The 12250-nt window shown below is 32.8% G+C and overlaps 1 long non-coding RNA gene across 1 annotated transcript; it reads right to left on the bottom strand.

Moving 5' to 3' along the window:
• Positions 1-393: 393 nt before the first annotated feature.
• Positions 394-6532, bottom strand: LOC132714760 (uncharacterized). The gene is made up of 2 exons (XR_009623602.1): positions 5965-6532; positions 394-906 (listed from the first exon to the last, which is right to left on the bottom strand). It is a non-coding gene; the product is annotated as an uncharacterized LOC132714760 (long non-coding RNA).
• Between the last annotated feature and the right edge of the window lie 5718 nt (positions 6533-12250).

Below are 12250 nucleotides of genomic sequence, written 5' to 3'. Positions count from 1 at the left end.
ATGAAATTACTGAAATACTTAGTTTGAAACAACACAGAATTGTTTTTTCCAACAGAAAATATAAAAGCTTAAGGCCATTTTAATCAATTACAACTCTAATCAACAGTTTCCTTTTCAAGAAATATGTGAGAAGAATATTTAAAAATTACATCTTTATTGATTGTTTTATCAATATTTGAAATACTTATGGAACATGTGCCCATTGTAGACCAATCAACTTTGATATAATTGTTGCAAGATAGAGGCTTTATATCAGTGGCACTTATAATGTATTCTACTCAAAAATTAGCCTGGGTTCAGGGCATTAATATTTTTGCTTTTTCAGAATATACATAATAATGAGTATGTCACTAGTCACTATTACTGGTTGTTAAGTTTCTAATTGTTGATTCCCCCCCCCCCCCCCCCAAAAAAAAAAGCACATGCAAAATGAAGTAACTGGAACCCAGACTACTCAAAGAAAGAAGAGGCATGTGTCTTATTATAAGAAAATCCATCCAGAAGTGACATGTTTTTTGTTTTTTTTTTAATGTAACTCCATTAAAAAAGCTAGGGAACTTAATCTTAACAAAATGTCACAAATATCCTATATTCTGTAGGTCCAAACAAACAGAATGTTCATGTTTGTGTGGTTTGTGTGTTTATTTTAGGTCCTAACAAATGACTTTCCCATTCATTTTCCTGATTTTTTATTTTCAACATATTTTGTGCCCTTTTTTAATACATGTTCATTACTGATACAGTTTCCTTATATAGTTTCTGTAGATTTCTTTATTTTGAGCTGAAGGTTCCGATGCCCCGTGCATGCCGCAGTTAACATACTGTACATACAGTTCTGATGATCTCTTACACACTGACGGCTCTTCCACACAGTATATATCACTCCTGTATTCTCCCAATGGCTTTCTAAAATTGATAAATAAATTAAAATTAACGTGGCATTCAATTTAACATGGCCCAACACTGAGTGGTTAACTCCTCGGACTATTAATCCAAGGATAGCCAGGCTGCATGCCAGTTCAAACCCCATCAGGGGCAAGTCGTTGTTTCCGTGAGCAAAGAACTTTACACTCATTGCTTAGTACTGGTTGGTTCCAGGCATGGATTCAAGAATCTTTCAATAGGCTTATATCTTCCTAGACAATCAAACTAAAATAAATTAGTATAAACTAAACTTATTTAACGTGGCATTATATAACTATAAATTTTCCCGCAAATGACATCACTACTAATCCCACATGATTTCTAAATCAGTAGTAGGAGACAATACAAGAACTGTCGGAGGACAGTATTGGCTCGACTATTCAAAAATTTGTCACAAGAGTGTTTATTGAGTATAATAATGCTAGTTACCTATGAATACATTATAACATAAAATTGACCGAAAAGGTACAAAGGCTTGTTATTTAGATGTTTTATCAAGTAAATCACTGCTTAATATTAATAATGCATAATAATGTCCCAAAAACACACAAACTCTTCAGTAGTTATGGAGATAACAGCTTACAAGCAAAACTTTTCCATGAATTTCTAAGTTGAAAAAGGGGAGAAAAATCAGCCTAAATGCAAGATAGAATTATGGATCTTGGTCAGTGACCTACAATTAAATTCTTAATGCATATGTGAAGTTTTAAATAAATATCTTTAATACTTATTGAGATATGTAAAACTTGCATGTAAACATTAACCTAGAGACTAAGTAGGAAAGGGGAGATGAATCAGCCTAAATGCGAGTAGAGTTATGGAACTTGGTCAGTGACATACAATTATGACTCTCCAATTATGACCCTAAGTACATGTGTAAAGTTTCAAGTAAATATCTTTGAAGACCTTTAACTTTTAACCAAAATTTCTAAGTTTCAAAGGGGCAAATAACTCTGCAAATATTGCAGACAGAGTTATGCAATTTTGCAAACTGATGTACATTGTTACTATAAAAAAGTATTGTAAATTTCAATTGAATATCTCAAGCAATAATTGAGATATTTGACTTTACAAAAAAACTTAACCAAAATTTCTAAGTTATAAAGGGGCATTAGTCTGTAAATATTATAGGTAGAGTTATCTAACTTGTCAATCTGATGTACATTGTTACTATAAATAAGTATTGTAAGTTTCAAATGAATATCTCTAGCAATAATTGAGATATTTGAATTTACAAAAAACTTTAACCAAAATTTCTAAGTTAAAAAGGGGCGTAATTCTGTAAAGATTGTAGACAGAGTTGTCCAACTTGTCAATCTGATGTACATTGTTACTATAAATAAGTATTGTAAGTTTCAATTGAATATCTCAAGCAATAATTGAGATATTTGACTTTACAAAAAACTTTAACCAAAATTTCAAAGTTAAAAAGGGGCATAATTCTGTGAATATTGTAGACAGAGTTGTCCAACTTGTCAATCTGATGTACATTGTTACTATAAATAAGTATTGTAAGTTTCAATTGAATATCTCAAGCAATAATTGAGATATTTGACTTTACAAAAAAACTTTAATCAAAATTTCTAAATTATAAAGGGGCATTAGTCTGTAAATATTATAGGTAGAGTTATCCAACTTGTCAATCTGATGTACATTGTTACTATAAATAAGTATTGTAAGTTTCAAATGAATATCTCAAGCAATAATTGAGATATTTGAATTTACAAAAAACTTTTAACCAAAATTTCTAAGTTAAAAAGGGGCATAATTCTGTAAATATTGTAGACAGAGTTGTCCAACTTGTCAATCTGATGTACATTGTTACTATAAATAAGTATTGTAAGTTTCAATTGAATATCTCAAGCAATAATTGAGATATTTGAATTTACATAAAACTTTAACCAAAATTTCTAAGTTAAAAAGGGGCATAATTCTGTCAATATTGTAGGCAGAGTTATCCAACTTGTCAATCTGATGTACATTGCTACTATAAATAAGTATTGTAAGTTTCAATTGAATATCTCAAGCAATAATTGAGATATTTGAATTTACAAAAAACTTTAACCAACGCAGACGCCGACGCGGACGCTGACGCCGACGCCGACGCTGACGCCGGGGCGACTACAATAGCTCTCATATTCTTCGAATAGTCGAGCTAAAAATGACCTTTAGACTCAAAACAATAATGTCTAAGATCAATTATCAGAGAGAAATTTCATCTCGCCGAAGGATCACACTAGTGTCATCTTATAAAATGATGAGATTTTGTTTGAGTTTTACGTCACATCGACACAGTATAGGTCATTTGGTGACGTTCCAGCTTTACTGGTGGAGGAAGACCTCGGGTGCCCTTCCGTGCATTATTTCAAGCACGAACGGGCACCTGAGTAGAACCACCGACGTTCCGTAAGCTAGCTCGATAGCCAAAGTCCCTGTCACAGTGGTGAGGGAAAATGATGAGATATTATAATGTGGTCAAATTAAATAGATATAAAAAGTAAAGATAATTATATGCTTAAAGACACATTATGCTTCAGAAATCCATAATTTTTTAATTCTTTAGAAAATGTCAAATATGTGTCTAATAATGTTTTACTAATGGATTTAGAGCATAATACATGTTTAAATACTGAAGAAAGTAGAGCTCAATTGCAGTTATGTGTCGTAAAAGTAGCTAAAATGTAAACAAATTAGTATTTTGATTTTCTTACAAAATACTACTTCAATATAATTAAACTAATTGCCAACAAAGCAAAAAAGCAAAATATATTTCATGTGTATGACAAATGAGTACTTTTTGGAAACTGAAACATGATACGAAAAATCAACAAGAGGGCCATGATGGCCCTTAAATCGCTCACATGTATATAGGCCCTGGTGCCAATTTTAACCCAGGGGCTTTTATTTGCACAAACTTGGTAGAAACCCATTTGAAGATGTTTCATGATAAATATCTAAGCTCTAGCTCTAAGAAGATTTTCTAAGTTTTTACTATACACATATAGGGTAAAACAATGACCCCTCTCTCTGGGCAGTGCTAATTTTGTCCCCAGGGCTTTTATTTGGACAAATTTGGTAGACACTCACTAGAATATGTTTCATGCTTAATAGTTAACCTCTAGCTATTTGGGTTTTTTTAAAAAAGATTTTTTAAGTTTTTAGTATATACATATAAGGAAATCAATGGTGACCGCAGGGTGGGGCCAATTTAAACCCCAGGGCCCTTATTTGAATAAAAATGGTAGACACCCAATAGAAGATGTTTCATGCTTAATATCTTAGTTTTAGCTTTGTGGATTTTTTAAAAGAAGATTTTTTAAGTTTTTATTATATACATAAAGGGAAAAACAATGCCCCAACTGGGGCGGGCCCAATTTTGACCCCAGGGCTTTTATTTGAACAAACTTGGACACCCACTAGAAGATGTTTCATGCTTAAGAGCTAAGCTCTAGCTATTTGGGTTTTTTAAAAGAAGATTTTTTAGAGTTTTTACTACATAATAATAAGAACAAGAACTGTCTGAGGACAGTAATGCTCGACTATTCAAAAAGTTGTCACAAGTGTGTTTCATTGAGTATAATAATGCTTACCTATATGAATACATAAAATTGTCCGAAAGGGTACAAAGGCTTGATATTAAGATGTTTTATCGAGTTAATCACTACTTTATTATTATGAAGGCATAAAATTGTTCCAAAAAAGGCACAAACCCTTCTGTAGTTATGGAGATACCAGCTTACAAGCAAAAACTTTATTTAGAATTTCTAAGTCGAAAAAATAGCATAATTATGCAAAAAAGCAAATCAGAGTTATGGGACTTGTGCCAATCATGTAAGATAATCACAGAGAACAAGCGTGTGAAGTTTCAATCCATTCCCTTCAGTAGTAATGGAGATACCAGCTTGCACCAAGAATTTCTAAGTCGAAAAAGGGGCATAATTATGCAAAAAAGCAAATCAGAGTTATGGGACTTGTGCCAATCATGTAAGATAATCACAGAGAACAAGCGTGTGAAGTTTCAATCCATTCCTTTTGGTAGTTATGGTAATATCAGCATGCATGCAAAAACTTAACCAAGAATTTCTAAGTCGAAAAAGGGGCATAATTATGCAAAAAAGCAAATCAGACTTATGGGACTTGTGCCAATCATGTAAGATACTCACAGAGAACAATTGCGCAAAGTATCAATCCATTCCCTTCAGTAGTTATGGAAAAACCAGCTTGCACGCAAATACTTAACAAAGAATTTCTAAGTCGAAAAAGGGCATAATTATGCAAAAAAGCAAATCAGAGTTATGGGACTTGTGCAAATTATGTGAGATAATCACAAAGAACAAGTGTGTGAAGTTTCAATCCATTCCCTTCAGTAGTTATGGAGATACCAGCTTGCACCAAAAAACTTAACCAAGAATTTCTAAGTCGAAAAAGAGGCATTATTATGCAAAAAAGCAAATCAGAGTTATGGGACTTGTGCCAATCATGTTAGATAATCACAGAGAACAAGTGTGTAAAGTTTCAATCCATTCCCTTCAGTAGTTATGGAGCCTGGGCGGGGCCAATTTTGACCCAAGGGCATTTATTGGAAAAAAACTTGGTAGACACTGACTAGATGATGTTTTATCCCAAATATTTTAGCTCTAGCTCGTTTCAGTTTTCTAAAAGAAGATATTATAAGTTTTTTCTTTTGGTTGCCATGCCAGACTTCTGCTTGGAATTGAATTCTTTGAACAATTTTTAAAGTTGTCTACCAAAGGAACATTCCTGTGAAGTTTGGATGAAATTGGCTTAGCGGTTTATGAGGAAATGTTGTTGAAAGAAAAAGTTTACGGACGGACGCCGGACGAAAAGCGATTACAAAAGCTCACCATGTCACTTTGTGACAGGTGAGCTAAAAAAAATAGAGAAATAAAACTGAAAGTATAAATGAGGCATAACAGGCCTTCAAAGAATGATATAAACGTAAATTTCTACTTTCAATTCATGGATAAAATTCCATAGCATTGGTCTTTTAGCACACTTTGGTTTTAATAAAGTACTTACATTTCAATACCTTGAGGTAGCACGAATTGTGTGGGCAAAAGTTTTTCTGGTGGGTTTTCCATCTTTCCTACTTCAACGTACCTAGAAATAAAAATATTTATGAAATACAAAGAGTACATGTACAAACATGTATATAAAATTTAATTTACAAACAGTTTTGACATGTTATAATGGCTATATGTTAATGGTTGAATGCCCATATAACCTTAGATGAGCATTCAATAAAGAATTCCTATATTTGTGTACATTTTAAGATGATTTTTTTTCAAGAAAGTACAGATGTTATAAAGAATTAGGTAGCGTCATTGACTCATGGTCGATTAATGCAGATATAAATATATCAAAATAAGACCATTGGCAAACAGAACTGCGTATCATTTGTTATAACTCCAAGTTCATGTTAATACCTCTAACACTGTTTGAGAAATCGTCTACATTAAAGTATTAATTTTGCATACTAACAATGACAATGATAACAACAAAAACAACACCAACACAAAAATGATTAAAGTATGACATTTCTTCAAAAAAGACAAGATAATAAAGTCCAAATATTAGAGCTTGACAAACTTATTTAAAGAAATCAGTAGGTTTATAATAGCTTAAATTGTCTCCTAGACCAAGGCAAATTCTCACAACATTAGTAACTGTTTTGGTTTACACTTTTACTCTTTTAATTTTTCTTTCAGTCATGGTTTCAAACTGTCATGACAAAACCAACGTAATGGGTTTGCGACCAGCATGGATCCAGACTAGCCTGCACATCCGCGCAGTCGATGCGCAGTCTGATCAGGATCCATGCTGTTTGCTATCAGTTTCTCTACTTGTAATAGGGTTTGTAAGCGAACAGCATGGATCCTGATCAGACTGCGCGGATGCGCAGGCTGGTCTGGATCCATGCTGGTCACAAACCCATTACGTTGGTTTTGTCGTGACGCGGCTCATTTATTTATTAGTAAATGGCTGGATAGCTCAGTCGAGAGACCTGCAGACTGGTGTATTAATGGTCCCTGGTTCAAACCTCAGACAAACTGGACATTTTTCTCATCGTTAGACAATGCAAATAGAAGATTGATCCACTATTAGAAAGTAAGAAAAGAAAACATATTTCAGTCAGAAGTTTTTTTTCCTTCTGTTTTTAGCAATATACCTATCCTTACTGTGTGTTGATGTCAGTGTATGAACAGTCAGTCATTGATCTTGTAACAACACAAATAACAGGATGTGGACATTAACAAGTGAATGTTAAGACGTAACATAAGCAATATGAATTGTCTTCATTGTAATAAAATGTCAAATTGTATTTCTTAGAGGAAGATTTGTCAGGTTGATTTTATGTCTGACAAACTGACATTTTAAAGGTTATTTAGCCACCTTCCTGCTTTACTTGTGACTAGAAAGATGTGCATCTTATCAAGATTGCGTAAAACCAAAGGGAGCCAGCACAGTGTTTTGATAGACTTATAATAAAATGCATATTTGAATATCTGAACACACTAGAAAAAAATAATTCACCATCAAATTTTATATATCGTCTAGAAAAAAAGAATTTCACCATCAAGTATTATATTAATTTTTAGTCTATATAAAATATTTGATGGTGAATTTTTTTTCTATTGTGTTTAGATCATCAAATAAGCATTTTATACGCTATCCAAACACTGTGCCGGCTCCCTATAAGTTAAACCACTGACTTTCTGCAGGTATGCCTTAAAGAATTCTAATTTCCCAGATAACATTTAAACCTAGTCCGTTGTGAGACTGGTAAGTCATTTGAAATCAGCCACCTTAACCAATCCGCCAGGGAGGCAGAAATATAGTGCAACAAGCAAATTCATTGAATTTATATTTCCCCCGCCGAGTACTGGTTATTTACATAACGAGCAATTATCGCAGTATTGCAAGCAATCCATAAGTTCCCTACCGGTTAGAACCCGAGCAACATTCTGAAGGGCCATTGCCCATTCACTAATGTTTTCATTTTAAGAAAATTTGTTGGAAAACGTCTTTAAAAGTGATCACAGGAAACAGTTTTATGAACAGACAGACAAACAGACTGACTGAAGGACACTCTTAAAGTTAATTTTTTAAACATCCCTGTTACCAAAATATAACATTTTTAAAAGCAAAATTCTTAAAGAGGAGATAACTCTTGAAATAAAGATGCAAGCCGTCATTCCTGATGTAAGTGTAACAAATAAAATAAGTAATGAAATTGTTGATAATAAAAGAAAGTTAAAAAAATGAATAAGAAAAATTCAAAGTTTAACCCATTACTTCACGAGCATTTTGTGAAAAATGGCTGTTTTCATTGAAAGTCTCTTGTTACAAGTTCAAATTGCTATAAAACTATAAAAACTGCTTCAATACTAATCAAACTTGGCACAAATACTGACTGGACAATTGCCTTTGTAACAACATGCTCAGGCTATAATTTCCTGTTAACATGGCAAAGAGGGGACATCTCAAAATTGCCAAAAATCACTATTTTGCGTTCATTTTTTCCATCAAAATTGATTAGAAAGTGCTGCAACCTCTCAATGGATTGAAATAGAGTTAAATGCTTTTCAGCATTGGTTACACGTTACCTTAAAATCGATCTGGGGTCATTTTTAGCCTCTCACAAGTCCAAAATTTTCCTGGCAATGTAACAACATTTGACATGCCTCATTCTGTTTGGGGGGTTGGAAGGTGGTAGTAGTAGTGGTAGGTTAGAATGCACAAAACGTCACCAGAATCGACGTTTTCAATGTTAAATTTGGTCCAAAGAGAAGTTGTCTCCAGTTTTCCAGCTACCCCGAGTGACTGCGTCGCACGGTATTTCCATCAAATTGTCCACCAACAGGCAATATCTTTACATGTGCATACTCGGAAAACACATCGCTAGCTAACTGCATTTCGATATTTTTACATAAATGTCTGTAATCTTCAAAAATTATGAAAAAGTCACCTTGATTATCGTGTCACACGTCAAAGATGGGTGCTCACAACGAGGAACGGAAGTTGCTGACAACATTTTTACCGATGGACATTTTTCACTCGTTGTGAGTTAAACGGGTGTGGTTTTATAGCAGTTGGAAATTGTAACAGGAGGCTTTTCAATGAAAACTACCATTTTTCACAATATGCTCATGGGGTAAAAGGTTAAGAAATAAAGAAGTTATTAGAAAAACACAACACTTTTTTTTTGATGAAAATGAGAGACAATTCTGATAATTTTTGTGCTAGAGTTGTAAACCTTGATGACAAGAATCTTATATTTTAAGTTTGAAATAAATACCTTAAGAAATAAAGCACTTATACTGAAAAAGCCTAAAAACTAGAATCAGAAATCTTGACGAGGTTGCCAACGTTTGTTAAGTAATACTCCCTATAGTCAAGATTAAAATGATTTGTATCATAATTTCCATACTGCCATCTATCCATTTCTTAAGTTCCATAAAAAATTTCAGCTCTTTTTGGCTAATCACAAATAATGTTATATTTGCCATGTTTTAAGCCTATTTGTTGCCATAGCAACCAATTTTTTTCAATATGGAAAGAAAATAACAAGAGGGCCATGATGGCCCTGAGTCGCTCACCATAAACAACTGCTTTTCAGTGTTGGAATTATCTATTGTCAATATTTTCCTATATTAAATTTGAGCATAGAATATGTTTTAACAATAATTTTGAAGAAATGCCATGACCTGGGGCATTTAAGCTTTAGCTAAAACGAGGCCAATCAAATTAATATGAGCAAACTTCATAAAAGACTACCTAAGAATGCTTCAAAAATTGGTGATCATCCATCATTTATTTCAGTAGGAATAATGATCAAAGGTATTTCTATTAGCTTTAGTGGCCCCTAAAAGGGGCCAATCAAATTAATATGAGCAAACTTGATAAAAGACTACCAAAGAATGCTACAGACAAAGTTTGGTGCAATCAAATTAATATGAGCAAACTTGATAAAAGACTACCAAAGAATGCTAGAGACAAAGTTTGGTGATCATCCATCAATTAGTTCTGTAGAAATAGACGTTTAAAGGTATTTCTATTTTTAGCTTTAGCGGCCCCTTATAGAGGCCAATTAAATTAATATTAGCAATCATCAAGGGCTTTTATTCATGTATCATTGACTTCACCAAGGGCTCTAATTCATGAATCATTCATCAAGGGCTTTTATTCATGTATCACTGACTTCACCAAGGGCTCTAATTCATGAATCATTCATCAAGGGCTTTTATTCATGTATCACTGACTTCACCAAGGGCTCTAATTCATGAATCATTCATCAAGGGCTTTGATTTATGTATCATTGACTTCACCAAGGGCTCTAATTCATGAATCATTCATCAAGGGCTTGAATTCATGTATCATTCACTTTACCAAGGGCTCTAATTCATGAATCATTCATCAAGGGCTTGAATTCATGTATCATTCACTTTACCAAGGGCTCTAATTCATGAATCATTCACCAAGGGCTTTTATTCATGTATTATTCACTTTACCAAGGGCTCTAATTCGTGAATCATTCACCAAGGGCTTTTATTCATGTATCATACACTTCACCAAGGGCTCTAATTCATGAATCATTCATCAAGGGCTTTGATTCATGTATCATTCACTTTACCAAGGGCTCTAATTCATGAATCATTCATCAAGGGCTTGAATTCATGTATCATTCACCATCATTCACCAAGGCATCAATTTTATTCTAACCACTCAGTATGGCCACAGAAAGACCTTCTTCAAGAGCTTCAGATGCCATAAGCTTTTTAAAGTGTTAATACAAACAGGATAGTACTTTCTTGGAAAAGAAAAGGGATGAACACAAAGTGAATACCCTACATATTATTCAACTCAATGTTCATACATGTGTTTATATAACCAGTGTAAATCATATTTCTCATAAACAAAATCAAATGTAGACTGCCACAAAAAGTAAGACAACAAAATATAATGTAAACAACTCTTAATGAAAACAGAAAAATGCTTATGAAGCTCGGCCTAGAAAGAAACCATACGAAGCAAATATGAATTAAAACATTAAAGGCATGTTAAACTATTTAAAAGAAAACAAAAGATTACAAATACTTTCTTAAATTCTCAGTATGTCCAATTATTTTAAAATGAATAACAAAGATATGACCACACACAACCCTTATAAGTAAATGTACTATTCTGACATCCAAATACAATAACAAATACACTTCAGCCAAAGTGATAACTCAAATAACTAGTATTCAACTCTATAAGTATTGAACTCTATGAGTATTGAACTTTATAAGTATTAAACTTTATGTGTATTGGACACTATGATTACTGAACTCTATGAGTATTGGAAATTATGAGTACTGAACTCTATAAATATTGAACTCTATGAGTATTGGACTCAATAAGCATTGAACTTTATTTATAAGTATTGGACACTATGATTATTGGACACTATGATTATTGAACTCGATGAGTATTGAACTCTATATATATTGAACTCTAAGAGTTTTGAACTCTTGAACTCTATAAACATTGAACTCTATGAGTATTGAACTCTATAAATATTTAACTTTATGAGTATTGGACTCTTGAACTCTATGAGTATTTGACTCTATAAGTATTGGACACTATGAGTATTGAACTCTATAAATATTGAACTCTATGAGTATTGGACTCAATAAGTATTGAACTTTATAAGTATTGGACACTATGATTATTGAACTCTATATATACTGAACTCTATAAATATTGAACTTTATGAGTATTGAACTCTTGAACTATGAGTATTGGACTCTATAAGTATTGGACACTATGAGTATTGAACTCTATAAATATTGAACTCTATGAGTATTGGACTCAATAAGTATTGAACTTTATAAGTATTGGACACTATGATTATTGAACTCTATATATACTGAACTCTATAAATATTGAACTTTATGAGTATTGGGCTCTTAACCTCTATGAGTATTTGACTCTATAAGTATTGGACACTATGAGTATTGAACTCTATAAATATTGAACTTTATGAGTATTGGACTCTTGAACTCTATGAGTATTTGACTCTATAAGTATTGGACACTATGAGTATTGAACTCTATAAATATTGAACTCTATGAGTATTGGACTCAATAAGTATTGAACTTTATAAGTATTGGACACTATGATTATTGAACTCTATATATAATGAACTCTATAAATATTGAACTTTATGAGTATTGGACTCTTGAACTATGAGTATTGGACTCTATAAGTATTGGACACTATGAGTATTGAACTCTAAAAATATTGAACTCTATGGATAGTA

The sequence above is a fragment of the Ruditapes philippinarum genome, unplaced genomic scaffold (genome assembly GCF_026571515.1).
Source record: "Ruditapes philippinarum isolate M1 unplaced genomic scaffold, ASM2657151v2 ctg16738_1_1_1_1, whole genome shotgun sequence".
In the NCBI taxonomy this organism is placed as follows: domain Eukaryota; kingdom Metazoa; phylum Mollusca; class Bivalvia; order Venerida; family Veneridae; genus Ruditapes; species Ruditapes philippinarum.
The sequence above is the reverse complement of the archived record's forward strand: the minus strand, read 5'-3'. Positions and strand labels throughout refer to the sequence as shown.